Consider the following 15,255-nt stretch of genomic DNA (forward strand, 5'->3'; position numbering starts at 1 on the left):
ACATACTTTCCTGTCATTGTGACTGGCAGGTGCCGTAAAATACGTCTGCTGTGGTGGATCTCTTGGGAATTGTTTAAAGATAACTGGATGGAGGGTTGCTAATGTTCCATGAAGGTCTGATTCTTGCGCAAATGATTCTGTAATAAAAAATGAATTAAAAAGTCAGATACACATGTGAGGCAGGCAAATGGTAACAGCCGTTTAATGATACAGCAGCAATTGGGACCAATTATCTCATCTTTCAACTCAATGGCAGTTTAAGAAAATTCAAAGTAGAACTTTATGAAAGGCAAAGAAACGTCTATGAGACTGTGAGTTGCACGTATATTGTTATGTCTTTCTATTCAATTTAATTGGTCAAGCTTCACTATTATCATACTCATACTATTATACTCAGGGGTCAGTGATCTGAATAAATGTAAGTATTAAACTCCACACTTCAGCAACCACTCAGAACATCCCAGCAACCACCTATCTATTACCCACAACCAGGTGCGCCGCCACAGTTTCTGGGGCCCCTGGACAGCATATTCACTTGGCCCCCCGCGTTCCAGGGGGGTCGGGTGTTCCCTCTCCGTATCTAGATCGCATTCTGTGTTCCCCTTGGTAAATCGCATTCCAGGGGGGTCCCCCTTGGTAGAAATCGCGGTCCCCTTGGGGGGCCCCCTCCATCGTCGGGTGCTTAGAATCGTCCTAAGCCCCCCCCCTTATGGTGCCTCTGCCCACTACACTCCAGAAACATCCTAGCAGTGGCCTAACAACCACTCAGAACACTCCAGCAACCACCTAACAACTACGCAGAAACTATCCATAACACCTTATAAACTTACCAGCAGCCTCCCACAATGCCCTACCAACAGCCCAATACCACCCAAACACCTCAACAACGCCCTTGAAACTTTCTAAAATACCCCAGAAACATCCTAGCTATGCTCTAGCAATCTCCCACAATGTCCCAGCAATGCCCTAGCAACATCCCACAACCTCTCAGAAACCACCTAACTTTGCCCAGTTAACCACCTAGCAACCTCCCACAACACCCCATGCCTTAGCAACAACGTAGCAACTTCCATAACACTCCTGAAACTTCCAACTGTAGCGATGCTCAAGCAATCACCCATAACACCTCAGAAACCACCTAATAATGTCCAGCAACCCCCACAACACCCCAGCAACGCCATAGCAACCCCCTAGCAACTACCCACAACACTTCTGAAACTTCCAACTGTAGCAGTGTCCTAGCAACCACCCACAATACCTCAGAAACCACCTAACAATCCTCAGCAAACACACAGCAACCCCTCACAACTCCCCAGCAACGCCCTAGCAACTACCCACAACCCCCCAAGCAACCACCTTAACAGCATGGAATTTTTGCAGAAAATATAAGAATTATAATTCTTTGGGGCAAAAAAAAACAACCTTTGTTCACATTAATAGCTAGACTATGACGACAGTCATACTATCACTAGTCTGGTGGCGGATCTCCAGTCTGTTACTCATGCGGTCAGTATCACTAATAACAGATGTGTCTGATACTGATATAGCACACATACTCATATCACACCACCGACTGGCCGATCACACTGACCACTGACCAATCACGTGACGTTGTGGTGAGTGACATAATCCCACATCCTAATCAGAGGGGCGAATGCTGCCCAGTGTGTGTGTGTGTGTTAAGACCTAAATTACAGTCTTTAGCCGAAGCTGCTCTGTCATTAAAGCTTTCTGAAGCATTATGAGTAGGTTAAGACCCAGGTGGGCAAAGTTCCGGAATGTTCTGATTCAAACCGCCTTCCGTTGGCGCGAGCCTGTGTTACAACAGGATCTGGCCTTAAGTCTTTCTCTGAATGTCTGGTTATGTTGGACCAGTCAGTAGAACAGCAGGAAACAGACAGACACACTCACACTGTGTCCTTTTGTTCTCACTGTAGGTTGAGATGGCCTGTTAGTTTGTGGTAAGACGAGCCCGCTAATGATCTTACCATGTGTGTGAGCGCTAGGGTTCGGTTGCACACGTATCCACGTCTATGTTTGTGTAAGAATAGCCGCAATCGTGTGTCTTCGAGTTGAGAATCTCTTTAAACAGATACTGCTGACTCCTGACGGTGTTCGTACCTGAGCTACAGCTCTCTCGCACTGCTCGTGTTCAGTGTGTTTATTGAGGCTGGTTATGGTGGTGCTTTTAACAGCCTGTGTTACAGGGCTTTAGGAGCATGTAATTGTTCAGACGGAGTAAACTGGGGCAGGAGAATGTTCTGTTGAACTCTGGGGGAGTATAATTTTCCCCTGACCTTCCCTCGGGGGAAGCACAGTATTCTTCTGACCTCATCTGGGATGGTGGAATGTTCTTGTAACCTGCTGTGGGATGATAGATTTACCCTCAAGCAGTTTTGATGCTTTTTATTCAGCTGAAACACGTAAAACCTATGGAGACCCCAAAAGGACAAGATGATGGGAGGGAAAATGATTTTGCAATGCTTTTGTGTTCACTTGGAAAACATTTGCATTCGTTCGCAAAACATTTGTGATGGAAATAATATGGGAGGGTATTGGGAGGAAGAACTATATTCCAGTGCTTTTGCAAGTGAATGTAAAGTTTTACAAGGAAATGCAATAGGTTTGCAAGGGAACGCAAATGTTTTGCGAACAAAGTTTCTCTAGGGAACACAACAGTATTTTTCCTTGCATCACATTTTTTTCATTATAATGTCCCTTAGGGGCTCTAGAAACTGACCTAAAGTGGTTTGCTGGTCTTATCTGGCCACAAAGCTTTTTTCACACAGGTGTAGTTTGATGGTTTTTAGACTTGACCTGACCAGCTAAACCAGCTAAATTCCAGTTAAGCACTCAGAAACCAGTTAAGACCAGAAAAACAACTTGGGCTGGTTTAAAATAGCTTTTTCAATGGAATGTTTCAGGTCCAATGGAGGATAAAAAAGCAAATATTGCTATATATTTTCCTTTATAATTCTTTAAAATATTTTATATAATTTTATATATAAACAAGATTAATAACCAGTTTCATATAATTTTTTTAATTACACAAAATAATTTGATTAATTAAATACATTATCAATAATTAAAATTCTTATCACTGTATTTTCAAAACAGTATGTATTTAACATTTATCCCATTGCAATGTCTTGCCCTCAACCGACTTCCATTGTAAGTGCATTCCTGTAAATGCGATTCTTACTTGTTTTTACAAACTGATGGACGAGCTGAATTTCTGTCCTGTGGTAATCAACAGCATGCCAACACACTTCAAACCCAGAACATTCCTAGCACAAAAGGTTGCGAAAATGTAAGTAAATGTCAACAATTTAGCAATTTCCAAACCTCATAAATATTATTCTTGTCGTTTTCTCAGAAATGAGAGTACGGGGTAAAAGTACAACAACAGGCTTTGATTATGAGCTTCTGTTGCGTGTTACGCTGCTGGCCGGATGGACTCGCGGCGCTGCGGATCAACAGGCAAATGTGAGGCTTTAGAAGACAAGCAGCTCAAATGCGCGGTCACACTCTACAAACCTCAAAGACACATCAGCGGAGATAGATGAGAGTGTGTGATGGATAACATTCAGGGATGCGTGTTTGTTACTGTATGTGCGTGTGTGTGTGTGTATGTGTGGTGAGGCAGGTCGCACATGGAAGCTATTATTCAGGTACTTAGCCTCCTTACGCACAAACACACAGGGATAATGTGCATGTGTTTGGGAAAAACGCTCGAACAAAATCAGGGCGAATTTAAGGCAAATGTAGCAGCAAACAAATATTCATCTACCAGGACTTTTAAATCAGGTTTTGTAATTAAAAGTAAAACATTTTTATCTCCATCAACAAGTCTCAGTGTTGAAATCCCAGAAGCTTTGAACAGGTCTCACATCTCGTAACCCAAACAGACTGACATTCATTCCACGCTCAGTTCCAACTTAAATCCAAGCTAGACGTCTGGATCGGTGTTTGTAACACTGGCATCAGGAGAGAAGATGTGTAACTCCTAACAATATTTTCTCGGAATGTTAGAAAGCCAGTCAGACAACTAAACTGTTTACCTGGAATGAACAAGAGGGGAAAAAGTTCTGGAGGTCTTCTCTTATAAACATGACAAGTTGTTATAAGCGTGACTTTCTGTCAGACGGTGTCTGGGGCCCAGGTGGACCAGATCTGATTATTTAGAGAGCTTTAGTCAAAGACAACCTCTATGGAGGCTGAATAGGTCACACGGCGCAGGTAAATCACTATCAGATAAATGGAACCAGCCCCAAAACACTGACATCATTGCTGTAATGAGCTAATGGTCGCATGATGTCCTTTAGAAAAAAAATAATCCTGTGTGTGTGTTTAGACCAAAAAACGCTCGACTGGATCATCTTGCTTTACCGTGGAAAGGAAATGACCTGATGTGTGTGTGTTTTGTATTATATAGTGTATGTGTGTGTATAGTGGCACATAGATAATGGCTTTCACAGAAAGTGAAGCAAAAACACAGGAAATGGAGCAGTTTTCCAGACGGTTGATCCATTCTGGCTGATTCCACCGTTTAAAGCTTTCATCTCGCCGATAAACAGCAATAGAAGAAAAAATATGGCCTCTATGAAAACATTTGTAGCGTTCGGATGATCTTCGCTCTCTGGAGAGCACATTTAAAGTAGCCTAACCTATTTTTAGACCCCAAAGGGCATTTCAAGGAGTATTTTGCATACGAAACTTAATTTACTCACCCTCATGTCGTCTCAAACCTGATTGACTTCCTGTGGAAGAATCTTTTGGAAGAATGTTCATGCAACTCTTCTCCATGCTATTAAAACATATAATGGTGACCACAAAGGGTGTCAAAGCACCATAAAAGCAGCCTATTAAAATCACAGCCAATAAGTCATTATTCATGAAAAATGTTTCCCTTTTTGCTGTAGCTCTCCAATCTTATTTAATAACATTTACTGATTAATTGTGCACAATAAAACAAGAAACGACTTTCAAATTAAGAAAATAAATCAAGATCAACTTTGTCATATTGACTATGCAACATAAGCTTCTTATGAATTCAGTTTCATGATTTTAGGCCTTAACAAAATAGTAAAAATGTTGAAGTTGGGATGTTATGGAAGTAATGTCAAATCTTTTCTTCCATGTGACATAATATACAACTAATTATAGAAAAAGAAAAAAATTCAGACAGAGACTTTTCATGTAAAAACTTCATGATAAAGGTAAAACTTTACTTAAGCCTTCTATAAAATTAGTTTTAACATATTAATTATGCTTTGTAATGCATCTTATAATGCATTGCACATGGATCTCAAGGATAATTGTAACCACAGTTAATACATTATAACACTTATCAATTTGTTAGACTTTGCATTTTAAATTTGGTTAAAATTATTTACAAGATATAATGTATTACAACGCACATTATAAATAACTGTAATGCATCCTTTAATAACCCTTTATAATGCATTATACATAAAGCCTTTAAGTAAAGTGTTACCAAAAATGCATGGATGAGTTGTTCACAATAAGATCAATAACATGCATTTTAGAAAATATATGGAGTGGATTTTACTGTAGTTTCATGCCATCTTTTTTGACAGATCCATGTGCAAAGTATCAAAGATTAACTATTTAGAAAATACTGGAGACGAAAAATACAAAATGATCTATAAAAAGGAGAAGGTCTATAAAAACAAAAGAAAAATGGGACACAGGTGAACCAATATCTCAAGGCAAATTTCAGGATTACAGATATGGATGTGACTATTGTAAAAATTTTTAAGGAACAAAAAATATGCAAATATAGCCTAGTAATATTAGAGTAATAAGTCACTCTACGTCATATGACAACAGCAATACAATAAAAGACACAAATGGTATAATAAAACTCAAGAATGAACAATTACTTCATAATGTAATGTAATACATAAGCCAAACTATAGGCTGTTTACAATACATTAATATGAAATACAACTGAAGTGCGGTCACAGGTGTGTGTATATCAGCATATAATGCTGCTCATGCAATCAGAATCTAGAGTCAATACTTTGTTTTATAAATGGATATATTCAATATCTGCATCTCTCTGTTCCTCATTAAACCTGAACCACGTGTGCTGATGTCTAGATTCTCAGATGTGGATTCACCGCTAAACCTCATCTCAAATGACGCACGCTCATACAGCAGGCCTGGAGCATCCGGTCTGGTTTATAGATGCGTGCACACACACTCTCCAACATCAGACCTTCCGAGTCCTCATGCCAAGAGTGGTGTTTGTCATATTAAAAACTTCTACCATGGGACACAATAATACCAGAGCCTTTACACATATAGCAGCAGATGGGAGATCAGTAGATGTGTGTGTGTGTGCATGTTTATGAGGACACAAATTTGTATAATGACATGGGTATGACAGAGGTATTACAATATGAAGGTGGTTTATGAGGACACTGCCTATGTCCCCGTAATTCAAAAGGCTTAAAAAACATACTAAATGGTGTTTTTTTGAAAATCTAAAAATGCACAAAGTCTCCTGTGAGGGCTAAGTTTAGGTGTAGGGTTGGTGTAGGGCAATAGCACACACAGTTTGTTCAGTATAAAAACCATTACGCCTATGGAGAGTCCCCATAAACCACAAAAACCAACGTGTGTGTGTGTGTGTGATCGTAAGCTTTCAGTAGAGATGTGTGTACTGTATCCCGCTGGTATATAACATCAATTGGAAGCACAACATTGTATAAATACACTTTTACGGAAAAATAATTCTAAACAGTACCAGATGAGTTTTTGACTTGTAACAAAAGCAGAACCCTTTTTGTTACACACTTAAAACCAAAGATTCTAAAAGAGGGAGTTTCAATGCCATACAAAAACCATTTTGGTTCCCCAAAGAATCTTTCAGGGAACAGTTCTTAGAAGAACAGTCTTTAACACATTTTTTCCCCCATGTGAAGAACATTTTATTATCTAAAGATTTTTTGTTTCAAGTATGTACTCATAAAAAATAAAAGTTTCTTTATTGGCATCAATGGTTCCATGAATTTGAATATCACTGGAACCTTTCCATTCAAGGTTCTTTATAAGGTTCCATAGGTTATAAAATTGGTTCTGTTAAGAACTGTTCACTGAAAGGTTCTTTAGGGAACCATAAACGGTGGTTCTACTATAGCATCGCTCTGAAAACCCCGTTGAAACCTTAGTTTTTAAAAGTGTAAATAAACTTTTGTGCATTGAAAATGTCCCATGAATGTTAAAGATCATTCATGGAGCCATAGATGCCAATGAAGAACCATTGTTTTTAAGTGTTGAACTTTTTTATATAAAGTTCCATAAGTAAACATGCTTTGAAAGTGCTTTAGAGAATCTTATTAAAGAAACTTTTAGTAATAGTATACTCCTGCTTAGGTTTTAACCAGTTAAAATTTGAAAGTTTACACTTATAGAAGTGAAGTGAAGTGACATACTGCCAAGTATGGTGACCCATACTCGGAATTCGTGCTCTGCATTTAACCCATCCAACGTGCACACACACACACACACACACACACACACACACAGCAGTGAACACACACACCCGGAGAAGTGGGCAGCCATTTATGCTGCGGCAGTTGGGGGTTCAGTGCCTTGCTCAAGGGCTCCTCAGTCGTGGTATTGAGGGTGGAAAGAGCGCTGGACATTCACTCCCCCCACCTACAATCCCTGCCGGCCCGAGACTCGAACCCGCAACCTTTGGATTAAGAGTCCGACTCTCTAACCATTAGGCCACGACTTCCTCAGAAAGAAATCAGTTGCCTGTTGAGGATGTGTTGACAGTCTGTGTAGGTGATGGTTGAGCTCCAGAAAATCAATAATGAGGTGGTTTTGAGGTGAGTGTTACAGACTTTTCAAACAAAAAGGCGTTTAAAGAGGCCTAAACTCGAATACAGTAAAATGGCTCTTCAGGATGATATGGTTCTAAATAGAACAGTTGCTATGTATAAAGAACCATCTTTTTTTTTAGAGAGTAGGAAACCAGTTACAAATTTGAAGTTAAAATTTTAAGACATTTTAAGAAGTATATCAAGTACTGTTGAGGTTCAGAAAATCAATAACAGTTACAGATTTAAAAAAAAAAGGAAATAAAGAATCCTAAACTCTTAACACAAAGAACCAGTTCTTCAGGACGGCATGTTTTTAAGTCACTGTGCGTAAAGAAACTTAAAAAAACTTTGTATGTGCCAGGATAAAAGCTACACATGTACTCTTCCAGACTTCACAAATAGATTTTTTCATGAGGGATTTGTGCTTTGATTTTTGCAAATTTAATAATTGGATCCAGCTGTTCGATTCTGATGAGACGCAGAGAGAACAACATGTAATGGTACATTGTCAACAGATGCTCGAGGGTCTGTGTGTGTTTTCTGAGGTACATTATGCAAGAGGCTATAGGGCCACATACACACTGCAGCTAAATTCGGTCAGTTCACCTTTTACTCCTTAATCGCATTCTGTACACACATAATTCACTAAAATACGGGAGTGACAACCGCATTTGCTCCCGAAAACGGCAACTAGATGATGTCGCGTCACACCAGGGGCGGAGATAACTGCGGTGAAACAGAGAATGTAAAATGGCGGCGACTTCGGTGTTTCGCATATAGATTAGTTAAAATTGTTTAATTTCAATGAAATTGTGTGTTATGATGCACGGTCGTAGCGGTGCTCAATAAGCAGAGTATGATGGTGATCAAGTCCGAAAAGACGTGGTGAACTATATCATAACATTGTGATAAACTGTTAGGCACAGCATTGAATTGGTGGTGCGTCAATACAGGGTGTATACGACTTAGTTGAAACCACTAATACACATCTCAGATCATAGCTGAGGCTGAGTAGGCGCGTGCGCTGCTCGCCCTGACAGCACATGCGAGGCAAGCGACGACACATCTAGGTTATAAAACCTTGCGAAAGTGCTGGGTGACAACCAGCCTGCCGCCATACAAATGTCCTGAATAGACATGCCATTTGCCCAGGCCCAGGAGGACGCAAGTCCACGGGTTGAGTGGCCCGAACCCCTATCTGTCACGAGTCCGGGTCCTGTACTTCTCCCTGGCCCCACAGGAGGCCGCCATCTCCCGTTCTCCCGGACTCATCTCCCATATCACATACACCTGCCATATCACACACACCTGCCGCATCATCATCACACTCTGTACACCCACAGCTGTTCCCCATTTGTCACAGACTATTTAGTCTCCCCTCTCCCACCACTCGGTGTGGGTTCGTACTATATTTGTCATTTGTCTTGCCATGTCGTCTACCATTGTTTTGAAGTGTTTGTTGTGCCGTGTTGGCCTTTATTTATATTAATAAATACCTTACCTGCATTTGGACCCTGTCTACGTCTGTTCACGCCTTTACCCGGGGCGTACCGTGACAGAACGAACCCACCAATCATGGGTCCAGCAGGAAGGTTGCTTGGCATCCGCCAGGGAGACCGGAGCATTGAGGATTACGTCAGGGACTTTAGAGGATTGGCTCGGCAGACGGCGTTGGAGAAGACCTGCCTCATGGTCTTCTTTCACGGAGGCCTGGCCGAGCCCTTCAAGACCCTGATGCCCTACTGGGACCCCGAGGAGTCGCTGGAGAGTTACATTAACTTGGCTCTGTGGATGAGCGGCTCGGGCCTCAGGGTAGAGTTAGCGGCGGCGCCCGCGGATGTTGTCCCCGAGGCAGCGGAGCTCACTTCAGGCCTCTTCAAAGCGGCGACGCCCACTGATGTTGTCCCCGAGGCAGCGGAGCTCACTTCAGGCTTCTTCAAAGCGGCGACGCCCGCTGATGTGGTCCCCGAGGCAGCGGAGCTCACTTCAGGCTTCTTCAAAGCGGCGGCGCCCGCTGATGTTGTCTCCGAGGCAGCGGAGCTCACTTCAGGCTTCTTCAAAGCGGCGGCGCCCGCTGATGTTGTCTCCGAGGCAGCGGAGCTCACTTCAGGCTTCTTCAAAGCGGCGGCGCCCGCTGATGTTGTCCCCGAGGCAGCGGAGCTCACTTCAGGCTTCTTCAAAGCGGCGGCGCCCGCTGATGTTGTCCCCGAGGCAGCGGAGCTCACTTCAGGCTTCTTCAAAGCGGCGGCGCCCGCTGATGTTGTCTCCGAGGCAGCGGAGCTCACTTCAGGCTTCTTCAAAGCGGCGGCGCCCGCTGATGTTGTCCCCGAGGCAGCGGAGCTCACTTCAGGCCCTCCCGAGAGCGCGGCGTTCGCTCACGAAGCTCCCGAGACAGCTGTGCTCGCTCCCGTTCCTCCCGAGAGCGCGGCTTTCGCTCACGAAGCTCCCGAGGCAGCTGTGCTCACTCACGTTCCTCCCGAGACAGCTGTGCTCACTCACGTTCCTCCCGAGAGCGCGGCGTTCGCTCACGAAGCTCCCGAGGCAGCTGTGCTCATTCACGTTCCTCCCGAGAGCGCGGCGTTCGCTCACGTTCCTCCCCAGACAGCTGTGCTCGCTCACGTTCCTCCCGAGACAGCTGTGCTCGCTTCCGTTCCTCCCGAGAGTGCGGCGTTCGCTCACGAAACTCCCGAGACAGCTGTGATCGCTCCCGTTCCTCCCGAGAGCGCGGCGTTCGCTCACGAAGCTCCCGAGACAGCTGGTCTCGCTCTCAGCGCTCCCGAGGCGGCGGTGCCTGCCTGGTTGGTTCCTCCGGTCCCACCCTGGCCGTTCGCTGGAGTTCCTGTCTGGCTGGAGTCTCCCTGGTCCAACCCTCCGAATCCGCCCCGGTCTCCTGCTCGGCCTCCGTCTCCGCACGGACCTGGCCCGCCATCCCTCCCCCTGTTTCACCATCCCCCGGTTCCACCTCCCTCCAGACTTTTGCGGTTGGTGGAACGTCTGGAAGCCGTTCCTTAGGGGAGGGGTAGTGTCACGAGTCCGGGTCCTGTACTTCTCCCTGGCCCCACAGGAGGCCGCCATCTCCCGTTCTCCCGGACTCATCTCCCATATCACATACACCTGCCATATCACACACACCTGCCGCATCATCATCACACTCTGTACACCCACAGCTGTTCCCCATTTGTCACAGACTATTTAGTCTCCCCTCTCCCACCACTCGGTGTGGGTTCGTACTATATTTGTCATTTGTCTTGCCATGTCGTCTACCATTGTTTTGAAGTGTTTGTTGTGCCGTGTTGGCCTTTATTTATATTAATAAATACCTTACCTGCATTTGGACCCTGTCTACGTCTGTTCACGCCTTTACCCGGGGCGTACCGTGACACTATCTGACATTCCGCGCCCTTACAGCTGTAAGGCAAAGCAATTGCGTCGACGATCCATTGTGACAGCCTTTGCTTGGTCACAGGCAGTCCTTTTGTGCGTCCACCAAAACATACAAATAGCTGCTCCAAGAGTCTGAACTGTCTAGAGCGCTTGATACAAGTGCGCACCGTACATACAGTGCAAAGCGGGAGTGTATTCAGCGGCTCCGTCCGGGATAGTGTTATGACCTGCGCTTTAAATGGAGTCGAAAGCACTTTAGGCACATAACCTTTTCTAGACTTCAAGGTGAGTCTGCAATCACCTGGCCCGAATTCAATACAGGGTGTAATCTCCACTCCCCGTGGATTTCCCCGCCCCTCGACAGTTAGTCCGCGCCGTAGTTCAGGCGTCCGGGGACATGTACTGCCCGGATGGAGAGGAGGTGTCGATCTGCCCACAGAAGGAGGTCTCTCGCCAGCTGCAGCAGTTGTCACGAGTTCACACCGCCTTGGTGATTTATAAACGCTACCACTGTCATGCTGTCCGTCCTGATGAGAACGTGACGTTGAAGAATGTCTGGGAGAAAGCACTCGAGCACTAGGTGTACAGCACGGAGCTCCAGACAGTTTATGTGCCATGACTTCTTCGTTTCTGACCATGTCCTGAAGGCTGGTCTGCCATCGCATACGGCTCCCCAGCCCTGCTCGATGCATCTGTCGTAACATTATTTCTCCTGATCACTTGGCCAATATTAACACCCCGGCGATACAGAGTCATATTGCGCCAACAGTCGCGCGTCACTTTGATGCGCAAGGTGCCCGTGCGCCATGCGTTCTGTGGCACCCGGCTCTTTAGCCAGAGCTGAAGCGGTCGCATATGTAGGAGCCCTAGATTGCACACTCTCGAGGCAGCAGCCATCTGGCCGAGCGTCCTCTGAAAGCATTTTAGCGGGGAAGAACGACCTAATTTGAAGACTGCGAAAGAGCTGATCAGTTTTTGTGAGCACTCCTCCGACAGACGCGTGCGCATATTGATTGAGTTCAGTTCCACTGCTAAAAAGGAGATGTTCTGGCTCGGTACCAGCATGCTCTTTTGCATATTTACAGTCAGCCCTAAGCTCTGAATATGAGCGAGGAGTCGGAGTTTGTCGCTGAGCAGCGCACTCTCTGATTGGGCTAAGACTAGCCAGTCATTGAGATAGTTCAGGATGCAAATTCCGCTCTGCTTCAGAGGAGAGAGAGCAGCGTCCTTGCATTTCGTAAACGTGCGAGGGGCCAGACATAAGCCAAAGGGCAGGACCGTGAATTGGTACGCTATCCCCTCGAATGCAAATCTCAGGAAGCGCCTGTGGCGGGGGGCTACCTGAATGTGAAAAATAAGCATCCTTTAATTCCACAGAGATAAATCTCCCGGTCTGATATGTGAGAGGATTTGTCTCAGCGTAATCATTTTGAACGGACGCTTTGAAAGCGCGTGATTCAGGGGTCTCAGGTCCAAGATTGGGTGGAGTCCGCCGTCTTTCTTTGGCACCAGAAAATAACGTCTCTACTCAACGTCTCTAACGTCTAACTCACTGTCTCTACAGCGCGCTTTGCGAGAAGATTGTGTATTTCCTCTCGCAGAACTGAGGCATTCCGATCCCGTACAGTGGACATTAACACACCATTGAAAGGGGGCGGTCTGCGGAAGAACTGAAGCGTGTAGCCGTTCTTTATTGATTTCATAACCCACTCTGATACCCCTGGCAGTGCCTGCCACGCTTCTGTGAACTGTGACAGCGGGTGACAGAGGGTGTGACAGCATCCCTCACGGACTGCATACCGTGAGGGATAACTTGCCGTTGGGGTTCGCGCCGAACAGCAGCAGAAGAGGCGTGCGGTCTTCCCGCGCGCTGAGGAGGAGCGGGAACGCGCAGGAGGTTTCACGCCGGTGCGCTTTGGCAGGAAGTGGCTAATGGCTTTCGACTGCTGCTGCGCTTCAACGAAGCGCTCCGTGAACGTCTCCACCGTCGCTCCGAAGAGACCTGAGGGATTCACGGGAGCGTCCAGAAAGGCTGTTTTCTCTGAGTCCTTTAACTTGGTCAGAGTAAGCCACAGATTCCCCATATTGCGACCGATCGCTCGAGCTGTCACCTTCGTCGCTCTGAGGGCCAGATCCGTGGTGTGTCGGAGCTCTTTAAACACTTCAGGGTCCGGCCCATCCTCATCGAGAGACTTGAGCAACTTGGCCTGATATACCTGGAGCCTGATATACCTGGAGTATCGCCATCAAGTGCAGTGCTGAAGCTGCTTGGCCCACAGAGAAATTCTTGCCGGCGAGGTTTGCAGTGGCACGGCAAGGTTTAGAGGGGAGAGACGCAAGAGGGAGGATCCCGGATTATGCACCCGACTGGTGAGCGGTGCGGTCCATGACTTTTTTTATCTCGTCATGCACCTTGGGTAAAAAGGGGCCGGGTCTCCGCGGGGTGTCTTTTCGACCGCGATCCGACTGGAGGTACCACTTGTCCAGACGGCTTCTGGCCGGCTCAGCAGGAGGCGCCCACTCCAAACCAAGCTCATCCACTGCCTTGGACAAGACGCTTAGGAGCACGACATCACTATGACGGAGGTCCCCCGTGTCGCTGCCATGGGGCGCAGTGTAATCCAGTGGGCTAGACCACAACTCCCTCACAGACGCTGTCACCGAAATGGCATCATCCTCCTCGTCAGCGCCCACCATGGCACCGAAAGACACCACATCTTGAGCGTCGGGGCGGAGATCAGCGGTCATGAAGCGCACTGGAAGGGGACCTGCAGCAGGGGGATGAGGAGCACGTGGGCACTGAGCCGGCGCGGGCTCATCACCTGATCCTGACAGATCCGCATCAGAAACTCACGGCACTTTCCTCCTTGGCTCGAAAGAAGCTGCAGAGGAAGAGCGCGGTAGAGTTAGTTGGGTGAGTTCATCACCTTGGACGATGGCCACACGGAGCCTGAGAGTCCGGAAACTCATATCCCCGCAGTGGGTGCAGTCCGACCCCCCAAGCGCCACCTCTGTGTGGTTGCAACCCAGACAAAAAAAACACTAAAACAGCCAAATGCTTTGTTTTATAACAACAAATAAAATCTCATATCCACAACAGATCACTTTATTAACTTCATAAAGTGCCTATCTTTATGAGCTAAGACCAAACAACATGCCTAAAGTAAATATGAGGACATGGCAACACCGCAAGACAGCGCTCTCGAAAGCAGCCTCCCACGCATAAAGCTGCACATCTGTCAGTGGTAGTTTAGTTAAAATCGACGGATAAAAATAGTCTTTAGTCAAAAAATGGCATATAACAAACGGCTAAACTTTTATTCACTCCCGCAAGACAGAATGTTGCTATGGTTACAAATGCTGGAGTGAGTGCTGTTCAGTACACACATGGAACGATAATTTATGGGACTCACTCCCACATTTAAATGCAGTTGTCACTCCTGAAACTTGTGTACACGTGGCCCCAGGACGACACACATTATAGTTTACAGAGATGTAGGTGTGTGTCCTCTCAGAAATAATGTTTTTTTTTTTTGCAGAAGAACCATATATTATGTATGTTTATATATAGCTATAGAGAGAGTTCTGACATCAGAATGTAAAACCTATTTGGTTCTACTTCCTATTAAGTTTTTAAGCGTGTGCATCTAAAGCAATCTCTGAAGTTTATTGGACATACACATATAATGACCCTTACACCTTACCAAGGTATTTCTCAGCCAGTAGAGGAGAAGGAGGGGGGCATAATTCTCATTTGACAGCCATTCAAAAGTAACCATAATCCTATTTAAGATGTATATTTATTGCTACATTTCAAACCTCATCAGCTACTGTAGGACAAAAGCAAACCGCCGTCTTAAATGTGCTGAAGTGCACTGTTTCCACCTGGAGGTAAGGTCATGAAACAAACACTAGTAGAGAAGTTTTACTCGACTGTCTCTAGTGGCAGAATGTGTGTAACTGCCCTGAAATGACCTCAACCATATTACAAGTGGCAGACGATCAAAAACTA

This window comes from Barbus barbus, assembly GCF_936440315.1.
Source record: "Barbus barbus genome assembly, chromosome: 36".
Taxonomy (NCBI): Eukaryota; Metazoa; Chordata; class Actinopteri; order Cypriniformes; family Cyprinidae; genus Barbus; species Barbus barbus.